Source organism: Phacochoerus africanus, chromosome 8, assembly GCF_016906955.1.
Source record: "Phacochoerus africanus isolate WHEZ1 chromosome 8, ROS_Pafr_v1, whole genome shotgun sequence".
NCBI classification, from domain to species: domain Eukaryota; kingdom Metazoa; phylum Chordata; class Mammalia; order Artiodactyla; family Suidae; genus Phacochoerus; species Phacochoerus africanus.
This window is the reverse complement of record NC_062551.1, coordinates 7,764,731-7,779,623: the sequence shown is the minus strand read 5'-3', so window position 1 is coordinate 7,779,623 and position 14,893 is coordinate 7,764,731. Positions and strand designations below refer to the sequence as shown.

The 14,893-nt window shown below is 44.1% G+C and overlaps 1 long non-coding RNA gene and 1 pseudogene across 2 annotated transcripts in view; both read right to left on the bottom strand.

Annotated features, from left to right (window-relative positions):
• The window catches only part of LOC125133066 (uncharacterized), a 351,736-nt gene that overhangs the window by 199,667 nt on the left and 137,176 nt on the right, over nucleotides 1-14,893 (bottom strand). The gene's annotated exons all lie outside the window — the stretch shown is intronic.
• LOC125134755 (uncharacterized) lies at nucleotides 7,292-7,389 on the bottom strand (annotated as a pseudogene).

Below are 14,893 nucleotides of genomic sequence, written 5' to 3'. Positions count from 1 at the left end.
AAAGAGGTCACTCGGGCGGCGATGGGGCCCACGCAGGTGACCCAGGATTATCTCCCATCCGAGATCCCGGTTCACAGATTTACGTCCCTTTGCCACATAAAATAAAACAGCGCTTATATTTTATATGGACATCTTTGGGGGCCATTATCTGCCTGCCACACAATGGGACAGAAGTCAGAGGGGCCTTGGAGCCAGTTCCGATTCTGTTACTTCCTCCTGTGGGAGCTTCCTCAACCTCTTTTGAGCAGAATTCCTCATCCATGGAACCTCCCGGGGCTCCCCTGGGCCAGAAAAGGATTTGTGTTTAAGAAGAAAGCACTTTAAACATCGAAACACAAAATAAGGGCCAAGCTCTTTTACATGGCCTTGCATCAGATAAGGAGTGTGTGCACACGCACTCACACACACACACACAGACACAGACACAACACACATTATTTAGAACACCACGAAAAAAACTACATCACAAAATCAAGACATATGGTCAAAGCTACATGCAAAGGCAAAGTCCCATGGGAATTTTTTTTAAATAACATTTTTATGTTTAAGGATTTACTTGAGACCAGGTGCTATCATATTTGACCTTCAAAGCAACCCTATATGATAATACCCACCTTACACGTGGGAAATGACGGTCTCAGAGATGTCAGACAGCCATGTGGTAGCCAAAGCGAATTGAATTTCAATCCGGGCTCCAAAGTGCCAGCCTCTGTACTTGTATCCCATCCTGGTCAACAGAGCTCTTTGAGGGCAGCATCTAGTTATGGTGATTTGCTTCTCATCTGTTGTAGCCAAAAGCAACACTCTCCTGGCTTATCATTTCTGGCTTCTGGGTTGGAGGCACACTGGCTTCATCCACAAGGACCAACACCCGTATCTTTTTCGGAGTAACGCCCTCAGGCTGCAGGAATCCAATATGGCCAGGGCTTGGTGAGCTGGTGGTCCCTGGAAAACTGACACTGCCCCTACTCATAGCCCCTGAGCACTGACTGACAGGTGTGGAGTATAAATATCCCAGATTCCTCGCACTACGGATGGCATAATTTGGAACACGTGTTTCATACCATGTCCTAGCGTTTTCATTGGGGATTTAGTTTTAGTTGCTCACTGTGTGTCAGCTACTTAATATCTCATTGCTTACTCGCTGTCATCACTTAACTGTACAGGCACTGGATCCTTGCTTAGGATCTGCTTCTCAGGGGGGAACTCACATCAGACATATGGATAAGATAATCTAGAGAGATACAGTGGTTCCTGACATTTGTAAGGAAAAACAAAACAACCTCACAACCCAAGTGTAAAGAAGATGGTATTAAAAACAGCGAACAAGAAAATTCACGTAGGAAAAAAAAAATGCGGAGAACAAGCTTGGTGTGCTTTTCACAGAAGAGTAAGTAAAAGAGCAAACAGAAGTTGAGAGGGAAGGTAATAAGTAAGAAAAATGGCAAAGCTCCAATGCCAACAGACGGATAATGGATGTCACAGGAAACCAGCACGGAGGAAACCAAAGTAAAATGCAAGGCTGCAGAGAAGCTGAATAACTTATCCTGTAAGTGAAAAGGCAGGTGAGATCAACAGAAAGGAAGCAACACCTACACAAAAGCTGTTTTATTGGTGTTGGTTTATCTTGTCTTTTAAAGTTAAGGACAGAAGACCCTTAGGAGGGTTCGGGGAGAAAAGTGGTTATCGAGAAAGGAGAAAAAAATCACGCAGCGTTCCAACAGTTTATGTCAGAAGAAACCTGGATAACGCCCAACCTAAGAGTGCCTCGCAGGAGGGAAGAGATGGGCAACCCGAGAACATTATATCCAGCCAAAGAGAGGCATCCGAAAGTAATTAAATGATCTCTGTAGATAAGCTAATGACGTAACATAAATTTTAACATTTATTTATGATCTTAGAGAAGAAAATTACTAAAATGCTAGGAAAGCATTAAGCTACAAATCCCACATTTTTCATTCGGCCTTGATTAAAATCAAATTTAAAATAGGTCACAAAGAACCTTGAGAAATTTTGATTACTGTACAAACCTGTGAGAATATGATGTTCTCTGCAAATCATTTTACCCTGAATATAGATAAAGATAAGAGCTGGATAAAAATCGGATGCCTTAAATACACTGAGAACATAAATATTAGCCAGCATGACATAAAAGTCCATTTTTCTTGGAAGTATGTCTTTATCATTAAAAAAAAATGATTTCTGGCAGTTGTTTATTTGAAGCTCTGAGGTAAGATGCTACTTTAACTTCAGGTTTTTTTTTGCTATGTCAAGTTAAACTTGAGACAATGAATTTTTTACAATGGGGAATTTTCATTTACTGTTTGTATTTTTGTTGTAGGGAACTGAACGTTACCCAACAAACAGAACAATCATGACTACACTGAGGTTGTTATAATTACCTTAACCAGTATAAAAACAGCCCATGTTATCGTGGAGTTGTGAAACACATCAACAGAAAATACCTTTTTCCTACCTTGTACCTATTATGGTACAAGTAAAAATAAATGGGGCTATATCAGAAACATTTTAAGACAGCATTACTCTTGACTCATCAGTATGCAGAATAACAAGAGATAAATCATAAAATGACTGGTGGTGAATTTTGAAAACCTGCATACTATTATAAGGTACAAATAAAATTTAAATGACATTGAAAGATATAATACACATAAAGTAACAGTCATTTGCAGAATAAAAGAAGTTCCAGATTCTGAACCACCTCCCTTTCTTAGAAAGAAGTATATGTTACTATATAACAAACGACCCCAACACATAGTGGTTCAAAATAACCACTGTGTATTATTGCTGACAACTCCAGGGGATGACTGGATGGTTCTGTTGATCTGGGCTGGATGAGCCAATCTGGGCCTGACTTGCTCATACATCTGTGATTAGCTGGTAGGGTCTGGTGGTCAAGTACCACCTCACTTACCAGTTTGGCCATTGGCTTTTGTCTGCTAAGCCAATAGGGTGGTAACACTATTCTTTTTTTTTTTTTTTTAGGGTTATTGCTGCTATTACTATTTTTTTTTTTTAATTTTCCCACTGTACAGCAAGGGGGTCAGGTTATCCTTACATGTATACATTACAATTATATTTTTCCCCCACCCTTTCTTCTGTTGCAACATGAGTATCTAGACAAAGTTCTCAATGCTATTCAGCAGGATCTCCTTGTAAATCTATTCTAAGTTGTGTCTGAGAAGCCCAAGCTCCCGATCCCTCCCACTCCCTTCCCCTCCCATCAGGCAGCCACAAGTCTCTTCTCCAAGTCCATGATTTTCTTTTCTAAGATGTTCATTTGTGCTGGATATTAGATTCCAGTTATAAGTGATATCCTATGGTATTTGTCTTTGTCTTTCTGGCTCATTTCACTCAGTATGAGAGTCTCTAGCTCCATCCATGTTGCTGCAAATGGCATTATGTCATTCTTTTTGATGGCTGAGTAGTATTCCATTGTGTATATATACCACCTCTTCAGAATCCAATCCTCTGTCAATGGACATTTGGGTTGTTTCCATGTCCTGGCTATTGTGAAAAGTGCTGCAATGAACATGCGGGTGCACGTGTCTCTTTGAAGTAGAGTTTTGTCCGGATAGATGCCCAAGAGTGGGATTGCAGGGTCATATGGAAGTTCTATGTATAGATTTCTAAGGTATCTCCAAACTGTTCTCCATAGTGGCAGTTTACATTCCCACCAACAGTGCAGGAGGGTTCCCTTTTCTCCACAGCCCCTCCAGCACTTGTTATTTGTGGATTTATTAATGATGGCCATTCTGACTGGTGTGAGGTGATATCTCATGGTAGTTTTGATTTGCATTTCTCTTATAACCAGCAATGTTGAACATTTTTTCATGTGGGTAACACTATTCTGACTCACTCATCATCCAGCCAGTCAGCCCAGGCTTGGTCATATGGCACTGGCAGGATTCCAAGAGAGCAGGAGCACACAGAACCTCACAATGAAGTCTGTCACTTCAACCTCATTCTGGTGGCAAACTAGTCTTAGAGGGAGCATGGATTCAAGACTCCATCGCTGGAGGACTTGCAAAGTCAGACTGCAAATGGAACAGTCACAAGGAAGGGTGGAGAACTTCGGACTTTTTGACTGGCTTGTGTAACCAATCTACCATAGTTGGGAAGAGAATAATGGTTCCATCTTTGTGATATTAATATAAACATTATACTAATGACATGGAATTATATTCCCTACCCAGTCTAAATTAAGAAAGGCATGCTACAAAACACTGCAGTCTCATATTGTAAAGTGAAAATACATAAAGACCATAAGCAAGTAAGAAAAAGATCAATATTCATTTTAAAATTGGGCAAGTGACATGATGAGGCCATTCATAAAAGAAGAAATGTAATTGCTTAACCTGAAAAATGTCTAACTTTATTAGTAACTAAATGACTTGCAATCGAGACATACATATGCGCATAAATATATACACACATGCATGCACACATACATGTATTTTCTTTACACACTTGACCTTTTACAAAAATGTATACACATTTATGAATATATTCCAAACACACTGAAAGGATACGATTTTACCTCCCACATTTGCAGAGATGTTCTTAAAATGGTAACTCCTGATGTTTCAGGAGTAAAGTTATTCCTATACACCACCAACAGGAATGTGAAGTGAAATGTTTTCTAGAAGCCAAGTGGTCAACAGGTATCAGAAGTTTCAGGGAGTGTGGGGTTGGTAGATGCGAGCTGCTGCATTTGAAGTGGATGAGCAATGGGCTCCTGCTCCACAGCACAGAGAGCTCTGTCTGGCCACTTGTGATGGAGCATGATGGAGGCTAATGTGAGAAAAAGAATGTGTGTGTGTGTGTGTGTGTATACACATACTCACATATGCATGACTGGTTTGCTTTGCTGTACAGCAGAAACTGACACAATATTGTAAATCAACTATAATAAAAAACGATGTCTCCATTTTTACATTTTATTATATAAAAAGCACGGTGTCTCCCACCAAGACCATGACATGAGACCAGCAGAGGCACTGGTCCTCCCTGCCTCCAGGACGATCACCTCCACCGATAACACTGCTGGGCTTGGGCACTGCCCTGACAGATGTGTGAAGCTGCCACTATTCACAGTTACCCACCCTGGCAGAAACTCTGCCAACCTAGCTAGTAGAGAGGCAGTGACCACATGGTGAAGGTGATGGTGGTAGTGACACTGGTGGTGATGGTGGTGACAGTGGTGATGTCGGTAGTGATGATGGTAGTGGAGGTGGTGGTGATGAGGGTGATTCTGGTGGTGATGGTGATGGTGGTGGTGGTGGTGATGATGAGGGTGAGGGTGATTCTGGTGGTGATGGTGGTGGTGGTGAGGGTGATTCTGGTGGTGATGGTGATGGTGGTGGTGGTGGTGAGGGTGATTCTGGTGGTGATGGTGATGGTGGTGGTGGTGGTGAGGGTGATTCTGGTGGTGATGATGAGGGTGAGGGTGATTCTGGTGGTGATGGTGATGGTGGTGATGGTGATGGTGGTGGTGGTGGTGAGGGTGATTCTGGTGGTGATGATGAGGGTGAGGGTGATTCTGGTGGTGATGGTGGTGGTGGTGGTGGTGATGAGGGTGATTCTGGTGGTGATGGTGGTGGGTGGTGATGATGAGGGTGAGGGTGATTCTGGTGGTGATGGTGGTGGTGGTGGTGGTGGTGAGGGTGATTCTGGTGGTGATGGTGATGGTGGGTGGTGGTGGTGAGGGTGATTCTGGTGGTGATGATGAGGGTGAGGGTGATTCTGGTGGTGATGGTGGTGGTGGTGGTGGTGATGGTGGTGGTGGTGGTGGTGGTAGTGGTGATGAGGGTGATTCTGGTGGTGGTGATAGTGGTGATGGTGATGATGAGGGTGATGGTGGTGATGGTGGTGATGGTGGTGGTGGTGGTGATGAGGGTGATTCTGGTGGTGGTGGTGGTGGTGATGAGGGTGAGGGTGATTCTGGTGGTGATGGTGGTGATGGTGATTGTGGTGGGGGTGGTGGTGATGAGGGTGGTGGTGGTGGTGGTGATGAGGGTGATTCTGATGGTGGTGATAGTGGTGATGGTGGTGGTGGTGGTGGTGGTGGTGGTGATGATGAGGGTGAGGGTGATTCTGGTGATTCTGGTGGTGATGGTGATTGTGGTGGTGGTGGTGGTGATGAGGGTGATTCTGGTGGTGATAGTGGTGATGGTGGTGGTGGTGATGGTGGTGATGGTGGTGGTGGTGATGGTGGTGGTGATGGTGGTGGTGGTGGTGGTGGTGATGATGAGTGGTGAGGGTGATTCTGGTGGTGAGGGTGGTGGTGATGATTGTGGTGATTGTGGTGATGGTGGTGGTGGTGGTGATGGTGGTGATGAGGGTGATGGTGGTGATGGTGGTGGTGGTGGTGGTGGTGATGATGAGGGTGAGGGTGATTCTGGTGGTGATGGTGGTGGTGATGATTGTGGTGATGGTGGTGATGGTGGTGGTGGTGGTGGTGGTGGTGATGGTGGTGATGAGGGTGATGGTGGTGGTGGTGGTGAGTGACGGTTGGAGTCCCAGGGCAGAATGCTGCGGGGTCCCACTGCTCTTACTTAGAGTCCAGGGGTTTTACAAGCATAGACAACTTTCAGATTGGTATCTGACTTTGGTGATTTCCAGGGTACTTAAACGGTAGTTTTTGTTGATTTTTTTCCACCTTCCGTGTTGCTTTTAGGGAACTGATGTGCCAGTCTCCTTATTCACTTGTAGCTGGCAGGCTAACCCTCCTTAATCTCTTGCTTGTCTTTTAACTGAGCTGTGCGGTCTGTTGTCATAGAATGACTTCACATTTTGAGCAGACGTGCATGTCAGTATTTCTATTTTGGCATCTATATTTGTTGGCTTATTTAGGGAGGCTTTCTCTATCCTGACATCATTAACAAATCCCCTTATATTTTCCTCTAATATTTTTACAGCTCTGTGACTTATATGTAAGGGCTCTTAATTCATGTGAGATTGCTTTCTGTAAGAATTGTGCCCGTTTATAATTCCACCAGAAAAATATTAGAATTTTTAAAAACCATATCTTAGCTAGTGTTAAAATTTGTATATATCCTCTCACCATTAAAGCTGATTGTTTCTTAATTGGTTGTGTATCTTGTTTTATGAGTTCATGTTATTCACTAAATATTTCCTACGAAGTCTTCACACGGTGAAGATACCGAGCCTTCATTTATCACATTTGCTGCAAATATTTCACTAATATGCTGTCTGGCTGTTAATTAAATAACTTGCTTTTTTATAATAGAAAATAGAATATCATGTTAAAAATATGGGATGCTTCACAAAATTGCAGGTCATCTTTGCACAGAGGCCATGCTATCTGTAGTGTTCCCATTTTAGCATATGTGCTGAAGTGAGCCCCAAAATCATGTTAGAAAAGGGATAAAAAAATCTATGGGTTCATTTATACCTCATGATATTGACACTTTTCCTGGTCGGTGTATGTATATACACATATTTACCCCAGAAGGTCACCTCTCATATAGTATTTTTTATATTGTTATACCCTGAATTTCTCAATGGTTCCTTCATCCTCAATATAATTTTAATATTGAGAAGTATACTATTATCTAGGAGTTCCTGCCGTGGCTCAGTGGAAGTGAAGCTGAGTAGCATCCATGAGGATGCAGGCTTGATCCCTGGCCTTGCCTAGTGGGTTAAGGATCCGGCAGTGCTGTGAGCTGTGATGTAGGTTGGCTGCGGCTGTGATGCAGGCTGACAGCTACAGCTCCGATTCAGCCCCTAGCCTGGGAACCTCCACATGCGGTTGGTGCGGCCCTAAAAAGACAAAACGAAAGAAAAGTATTCTATTATCTGGATAGACTGAAATGTATTTCATTTACTTCCTTTGGTTGGTCATACAGGTTCTTTGCCAGGTTCTACGCTTACGTATAACAACACTCTAAAGAACAAAACTGGCTACACTGTTGTGCATTTATTTCCCAGTAGGCTTTGTCAAAGGGCACACCAATTTCTGAAACTTTTTTTTATTATAGTTGATTTATAGTGTGAGACTGTGCACACACACACACACACCCACACGCACACCCACCCACACACCCACACACACAGCAAGGACCGGAGAGAAGGCAAACATGGTATGTCTCTTCAATAGAACACCATCCAACAATAAAAGGAAATGAAGTCCTAAATAAACTCAAAATGGATTAAAGACCTAAACATAAGTCTGCATACCACAAGATTACTAGAGGAAAACACAGGCAGAACACTCTTTGACATAAATCATAGCAATATTTTTTTGGATCTGTCTCCTAGAGTAATAGAAACAAAAGTGAAAACAAACAAATGGGAACCTAACTAAACCTAAAAGCTTTTGCACAGAAAAGGAAACCATAAACAAAACAAAAAGACAGCCTACAAAATGGGAAAAAAATATTTGCAAATGATGTGTGCAAGGAAGGTTTAGTTTCCAAAATACACAAACAGCTTATACAGCTCGACAACAACAACAATCGACAAATGGGCAGAAGACTTAAATGGGCATTTCTCCAAAGAAGACGTACAGATGACTAATAGGCACACAAAAAGATGCTCAACATCACTAATTATTAGGGAAAGGCAAATCAAAACTACGAGATACCACCTTACACTGGTCAGAATGGCCATTATCAAAAAAGTCTACCATTAAACGTTGGAAGGGGTGTGGAGAAAAGGGAAGGCTTTTATGCTGTCAGTAGCAATGTACTTTGGTGCAGCCTCTGTGGAAAACCGTCCTCGGGAGGCGTCTTAAAAAACAAAACGTAGAGTTGCCATTTGATCCTGCAATCCCCTCCTGGGCGTACATCCAGAAAAGATGAAATCTCTTGAAAACTCTAACCGTAAAAGCTACATGCACCCCAATGCTCACAGCAGCACTATTTACAAAGGCCAAGACATGGAAGCCACCTAAATGTCCAATGACAGATGAATGAATACGAGGAGATATGGCACATATATTCATACACACATATAATATTACTCAGTCACACAAAACAATGAAATAATGCCATTTGCAGCAACATTGCTGGACCTAGAAATTATCAAAGTAGAGCCAGTCAGACAAAGACAAATATCACATGATATCACTGACGTGTGGAGTCTTAAAAAGTGATACAAATGAATTCATTTACATGGAAAACGTAGAAAACAAACTGACGGTTACGAAAGAGAAAAGGGGGGCATAACTTGGGAATGTGGAATTAACTGATACACCCTGCTATATACAACATCAACGACAAGGATTGAATGCATAGCACAGGGAACTATAGCAGTATCTTGTAATAACTTATAATAGAAAAAAATGTAAAACAAAGAATATAGACACATGAAACTGACAGCTCTAACGGCCTGAACCTAGCCCCAAACACTGGCAGGGACTGGAACCCAGCCTCCACCCTGACTGGGACTTGAACCCACAGTTTTAAATTAGAATCACTCACCCGTGTCTGGACTCACTGAGGTTCAGGTTCGTCACGCCTCCACACAGAAGGAATTCAGTGAGAGACAACGTGATGGGCGAGAAGCAGATTTATTAAGATGGGATGCCTGTGAGAGACGCAAGCGGGCAGGCGAGGAGGCTCAGCCGAGGGGAGTAGGGGCGGGAAAGGACCACCCCTTCCTCTTTCTCGGAGCAGCAGCTCCTCCTTAGTATCCATATGGTGTCTTCGAATCAGCAGAAGGGTGAAGGGCAGCCCTCAAACTCTTGCCCTGGGTCTGAATCTGAACACAGACCTCATCCCATCCCCCACCCAACAAGCTGAGGCAATTCTCACATTTTTCGCTTCTCAAGGAAGCCTGCCTTGTTCTGATGGCTTTCTTGAACTTAGAGTGGTCTCCCAGCATCCCCCTAGTTTCCCTCATTATCTATGGTCCCTTACTGGGACTTCGACACACATATGGATATATATATACATCACACACACCCACACACACACACACACACACGCAAATATAGCAGAATCACTTGGCTGTACACCTGAAACATTACAAATCAACTACACTTCAATTAAAAATAATAAATTAAAAAAAGAAATGAAGCCCTGACATATGCTATAGCATGAATGAACCTAAAAACCATGATGCCGTGTGAGAGAGGCCAGATGGAAAAGTCGACATACTGTATGATTCCATTGCCATGAAATGTCTAGAAAAGGACAACGTCTTGGGACAGAAGGCAGACGGATGGTTGTCTAGGGCTGGGGGATGGGAACCTGGATTAACTGGACACAGAAATCTCTGGGTTGCTGGGAAAGGTCTAAAAGTGGGTTGTGGAATTTGGGATTAATAGATGCAAACTACTGTCTTTGGAATGGATAAGTGATGAGATCCTGCTGTACAGCACTGGGAACTCTATCTAGTCACTTACGATGGAGCAGGATGTGAGAAAAAGAATATATATAGTACGTGCGACTGGGTCACCTTGCTGTATAGAGTAGAAAATTGACAGAACACTGTACACCAGCTATGACGGAAGAAACAGAAACCATTTTAAAAATTAATTAATTAATTAAAGGGGATTGAGGTACAGTGAGCAACTCCAAACATTTATGAAAAATCCTTGAATTGTACTCTTCCGATGACAGAATTTGTTAGTATGCAAATTATGCCTCAACATAGCCCGTTTAAAAAAGAGATGGGGAGACAGTATTTGTAGCATCTCCGACCAAAAAAAAGATTAATATCTAAACAGGTCCACAACTCAAAAGAAGACCCAACCAAAAGCAGATAAACAGGGAGTTCACAGAAGAACTTCTGAGAACCCCACAGGAAAAGACGTTCTATTCACACAGCCATCAGAGAAGTTCAGGTCCAAACAAGGAGATCTCTGGACCTCTCTTCACCCTCTCCGCACTCCTATAAGAGAACACGGTTGTTCCCATTTTGCAGATAGAAACAGAAGCTCAGAGAGATTCAACAACTTGTCTAAATTCATCCCTTTGGTGAGAGAGTGAAGGAAGACGTGCTGGCAGTAACTTTGGCAGTCCTGCCTCGCCAATCTTAGTTACTGTCGTGCTCAGTCATATATACATGTGTGTGTGTGTAGTTACAATGTTGAGACGTGACAGATTGCGATGGGCGGGGCGAGGCTCGCTCAGTTCCGTGATGGACACTGCTGAGCATGTGTGTTATTCCTATTAACATCTAATGGTCCATCGGGGTCCATTATGGATTTTTTGTTTTTCTCTTGGTGGGTGGATGTTGAGAGTTCATTACTGCCAATTTATCACCAGAGCCTTAGTCTAGCTAGCATCCCTGTGGTTTGTGGTAGAAGCTCAAGTTCGCGAATGCCCTGTTAGGAGCAATTTTGGGGGACTCCTCTCAACCCACACCTTCAGCTGCAGACCTCAAGGACCGCTGACGGTCACGGCAAGCGGCCGGCATGAGGACACCAGCACAGCCGAGGTCTGTGCCCTTGGGAGCCACAAGCACTCAGGTGTGGCCCCAGCCACACAAGTCATTCGCCTGGAGCCACCGAGCAGGTCACGTCACCCCTCTCCTGCCTCCGTCTCCCCTCTTGTATAACGGACCCCTCCAATCGTACTGAACTTGGGAGGAACCAGAAGAGAGGCTGGCTGTGAAAAGGCTTCGGGAAAATGTAACACAGACACAGGCTTCTCTAGGGACAGACTCTACCTTAACTTCAACCCACGTGGAAAAACTCTAGCCTTGGGCGTCATGGGTTTGAGTAAGCCACGTTAATCTGGGCCTTGAAAAAGAGACTCACCCCAAAGGCCCCTCTGGGCAAAAACACTGTATTCAAAATAAAAGGCAGAGGACTTCTTCCCAGGATTTTGTCCCCAGGTCCTCCCACCGGGGACGGAAAAGCATAGGAGGGAAGGGAGAGCTGGAATCTTTGGGATTCAGAAGAAGTAATCAACCTACTGCCTTCCCAAACCCCAGGCTGCAGGTGAGAATGAACCCCAAGATGGGATCCTGAATCAGAATCACCTGGGCATCAGCTTGGCTTAGTATGAAAAAGCGCCCCCAGGTAATTCTGATGTGTCCTAAAGTGTAAGGACCTCTCTTAGGACAAAGGAACTCAGATGTGTGTGTCAGACTCACCTGGAAAGCTACTAAAGCACAGCAGCCAGGGTCCTTGAAACAGACCTACACCAGAAACAGCTGCCAGCCTACACCAGAGCCACAGCAACGCGGGATCCTTAACCCACTGAGCGAGGCCAGGAATGGAAGCTGTGTCCTCATGGATGCTAGTCAGATTCATTTCCGCTGAAACATGATGGGACTTCCAACTTTCAAAATGCAGCTTCCCCGGACCCATTCCTGGAGGTTTGCAGCCCCTTTGTGAAGGGTTCCAGGGTTGTACATGCTTAAGAATCATTGCCCTAGGAATTTTTTTTTAAAAGTGAGTAAGAGAAAGGCAGGAAGGACTCCTGGGGGAAGAGAAGGCAGGGCAGAGGCTCAGTTCACAGCATGGCCTGGTCAGATCTCCAGCTTACAGGCTAGACGCCATCACCCCCACCCTGGGTCAGAGCCCCTCGCCCCTGCTCTTAGCATCTGCCGATTCTCTCGTCCTTCTCTTTCAAAGATCTTTCCCCAGCATGTAACTGCATCATGACTTGGGTGTGTCGGCTTGTATGTCATCTCATCTGCTAGACGTTAAACTCCGTGATCACTGAGGTCTTATCTGTTTCTCCATCACAAGGTGGGCAGCACTTAGAACAGTGCTTGGCACATAGTAGGACTGGATATATTCATTGCCTAATGAATTAATTGGGTCGCTGCATCTATTGGGGTGTGAAGGGCTCAGATACTACTGCCTCCAAATCGTTGTCGAGCTCAGGCCTCAAATTTTTTGCCACCCTAAAGATTTTTTTTTCTATAATTTTCCATTTCTCTGATGCTAGAGTTCCATTAGAATAAATCCTTTGTGTGTCTGGACATGCTTCTCATGCTTGACCTCAGGTGAGTCCCCTGTGGAATTCCACCTTTCGAAATGGCACTTGGGTTGGAGTCCAAGTCAAATTTGACTGGTGAATTCTGCACTTACTTGAGGCAAGCCCAAGAAAAGAACATGCATCCTCCGTGTCAATAAAGTTCATTCTCCAGATCATGAAAAATGTGGACTGTACATGAAAAACTTAGAAAAAAATGAGAAGCATACAAGGATAAAAGGCCTCAAAATATGCATTTCAAAACCTGATGAGATCCCTACCTCATCTGAACCATAAATGATCCCAAAGAGTGTGGTAACTACTGCCATAAACTCAGAGCCTGGACAGATAATTGAGCAATCAGAACATGGAATTTTAAAGGAATTCTGGACGGGGAATTGTGGGCCCAGATGTTGGTGCCACTTGCCTTAAATAGAAACTGCAGGTAAAAATAATTATAAGGCAAACAGAAGAGTATTACAAAACTCTAAATAATATCACTCACCAATGTCAAAAATCAGTTCTTGGGAGTTCCCGCTGTGGCTCAGCAGGTTACAAATCCAACTAGTATCCATAAGGATGTGGGTTCAATCCCTGGCTCCGCTCTCTGGGTTAAGGATCTGGCATTGCCATGAACTGTGATGTAGGTCACAGACGTGGTTCAGATCCTGCGTTGCTGTGTCTGTGGCGGAGGCCGGCAGCTATAGCTCCGCTTCGACCTGTGGCCTGGGAACTTCCGTAGCCCTAAAAGCCAAGCAAACAACAACAACAACAACAAATCAGTTCTCTCATTCATCCACTCAACAAAGATTTTTAATGAGCGTCTTCCACCTACCAGGCACGGTTCCAGGTCTTGGGCACATAGCAGGGAACCCAAATGAGAAAAATTCCTGCGAGTAGGAAGCTTATCTTCTCACAGTGGAGACAAACAATAAACCAGTAAGTATCCCTACAATACAAGAGGCGAGGAAAAGTGCTGTGAAAAAATAAAACAGATCAGGAAGAGCGAGAATGCCAGAGATGGCGTGCCATTTGAAATAGGGTGAACAGAGCTGGCCTCGGAGAAGGTCAGAGGGGGTGAGGGACTGAGCCACGTGGACCGATGGGAGAAGAAAGCCCAGAAGAGAGGGACCAAGGTGTGCTCAGTTTCCAAGGCAGGAAGGTGTGTGGTGTGTCAGGACCATGGCAGGAGCAGAGCGCGTGAAAGGTGAGAAAAGCAGCCACGGGCAAGAGAATGATGGCAAGTGTGGAAGCAGAGGCCGGCAGGATGTGCAGAGCCTTCGAGCCTTAGGTCGAGCCTGGCAAACCATCTCTGTGAAACAGAAAAGGTAGCACGAGGTTTCGAGAAGCTCCAGACAAAGCCAAACAGAAACTTTTATCTCGTATCATCAGAAAGATCATTTGAGGATGGTTGGTGAATGAGCCGAGCACCAAACGCCTTTGGATGGAATTTAATGCCCCCTAAAGCTATTTGGTGCATCAGCAAAGGTTAGTCCTGCACAATACAGCATGATGCTATTCCTGCTTCCCACGTTTCCCCTGACATCAAAAACAGGTACTAGTCCACGTGGAAACAGACTCCATTCCCCAGAAATGAGAGAAATGGACATTTCTAGGTAGTAAATGGGTCCCCTGTTATTTTTAGGGCTTGGGCAGCGGAAGCCACTGAACTCAAAAGTGCTCCTTGATCAAAGAGTCCTAAAAGGCCTCGCCAGCTCGGAGAGCTGTGTCTCTAATAGGATTATGGCTGAATTAAAGACAGAACCATTTATAACTTAGGGCGCTCTCTGACTTTGAAGTCGGCCTCAACAAATGATCCATTTTTATAGAAACCAGAGCTGTAGGATGACAAGGAAACCTGCAACTACTCCCAAACGGAGAGCTTTGTACAAGATGATCGGGAGAGAAAAACATTTGAATGAACACTCTGGATCTGCCTTTGAACAAATGATGGCATAAAAGAGGAAATTTTT